Below are 2,241 nucleotides of genomic sequence, written 5' to 3'. Positions count from 1 at the left end.
AAAAGGTCATAGATCATATGACTATCCAGAAAAGAGAAGAGGCAGAAACAACAGAAATGGAAGAAGACAATATAACAATTATGCATCTATTAGTAATTAGGTTGATTATGAGAAGTTATTTATTATGCAACACATGATGAATGTAGTAAATGTAGATGTATCAACAGTAATGATTAATAATACATGGTATGGGAATCACGTGCCACTAATCATATGACGTCTCATGGAGAATGGTTTAGAGAAATAACAAATCTTGAAATGCTAGTTTGTTGAAATAGGTGACAATATAATGCATCCTATTACTCATGTTGGGAATGCCCATTATGTAGGATGGAAAAGTTAATTGTTTGGTTGATGTATTACATGCATCTAACATCACAAAGAACTTGGCTTCGATGGGAAAAATGGTTGAGTAGAGATTGCAAATAAGGCTCAATCAGAATGGTTGCTTTATAGAAGATTGTAGTCATATGAAATTGTGACAGCTTGCCTAAGTTCAAAGTGGTTGATATGGAGAAAGTGTGTGAAGCATGTCAATTTGGAAAACATGTAAGGTATGCATTCTCTCATGATAAACATGTAAGTAATTATTTACCTAATGTTGTACATTCAGATGTATGGGTCCTACAAATACTGCATCAATGAGATAGAATGTAAGTATTATATAACCTTTATTGATGATCATACAATGAATGTATGGGTGCACTTTATGAAGGTGGAAAGTGAGGTATTCTCTAACTTTTACGATTTTGAAATTTTGGTTAAGAATAAATAGGCATGCAGATTAAGTACATGAGGTCAAATAGAGGGGGAGAGTACCTTTCGAATGAATTTAGTAATTTTTTGAAACAACATGAAATTTAGAGGCAGTTTGTGTACATGTAGGATTTGCAATGGAATGATATTGCTGAAAGCAAGAACATGCACATTGTAGAAATTTCATGAGCCTTGATGATTGACTGAAAGAAATAGGCCTCATTATTATTGGGATGAAGTTGTCTTGAACAAGACTCCCACTGCTACAGTGTATGATGTTACATTAGAGGAGAAGTTTACTAATAAGAATTAGATTTTTCACATGTTAAGGTATTTGGATGAATTGCATATATACATGTTCTTGATGAGCTAAGAAAGAAGTTGAATCCAAAATCTGAAAAGTGCATATCTGTGGGCTATTCCCTTGAGCAAAAGGGTCACATGTGTTATAATTCAGTTACATGCAAGTTACATGTGAGCAAATATGTTGTGTTTATGATGAGATGAGTAGTTGGTATGCTAATAAAAAATAGGTTGTTATAGATGTAGGAAAAAAAAGCAATTAAAAAAAATGTGGGTCCACAAGTGTAGACATTGAGTGGGCCAAAAGATTCTTCTTTTAGTAGGTCTATTAAGAGACCATGGAGTGACAAGTTACATACGAATAACACTCCTACAAGTGCAAAAAATGTATCTTACAAGGAAAAAGAAAAGGTAATTGAGTCACTTGGTATGCCAGATGTTTTTGCAAGCTACTCACATGTAGATGGTGAGTCTGATGGATCAGATTAGAGTATGGACAAGGAGTTTGATATTCTAGTTGTTCGTATACTTGGTGTAAGGAAAACCAAGGCTGAGGATCACAAAGTACTCCATAAGTGTGGAGGTCAATTAGAGTAAGATATATCGTAAATAGATTGACATATGATAGTTATTTTGCTTACCATTATGGATATATGGCTAATTTTATAAAATCAGTTGAGCCCACATGTTTTGAGGAAGCTATTGGTCATGGGAATTGAGAGAAAGCCATGGATGAAGTAATGACTGCATTGGATGTAAATCTAACTTGGGATTTGGTTCCACTTCTTGACGGAAAGAAAGCTATAGGATGTAAGTGGATTTACAAAGTACAACATAATGTAGATGGTAGTGTCAGCAAGTATAAGGCAATAACGGTTGCGAAAGATTATGCACATACTTATTGGATTGATTATGAGGAGATATTTGCTCCAACATGGCAAATATGGCAATTGTAAGAGTTATCATTGTAGTGGTACAACAAAGATTAGGTTTTGCATCAAATGGATATAAAGAATGTCAAGAAGGAGTGTACATGGAGTAGCCAAAGGGTTATGAGAGCATGGTTCACCTTGATTATGTGAGTAGGCTACACAAAGCCTTGTATGGACTGAAACATGCACCAAGAGCATGGCATGACAGGATATCATAGTACCTTATCTCTATTGGTTTCCATGTTGGAAA

The sequence above is a fragment of the Lygodium microphyllum genome, chromosome 17, assembly GCF_053477565.2.
Source record: "Lygodium microphyllum isolate KBCC chromosome 17, Lygodium_microphyllum_v1.1.10, whole genome shotgun sequence".
NCBI classification, from domain to species: Eukaryota; Viridiplantae; Streptophyta; class Polypodiopsida; order Schizaeales; family Lygodiaceae; genus Lygodium; species Lygodium microphyllum.
The sequence above is the reverse complement of the archived record's forward strand: the minus strand, read 5'-3'. Positions refer to the sequence as shown.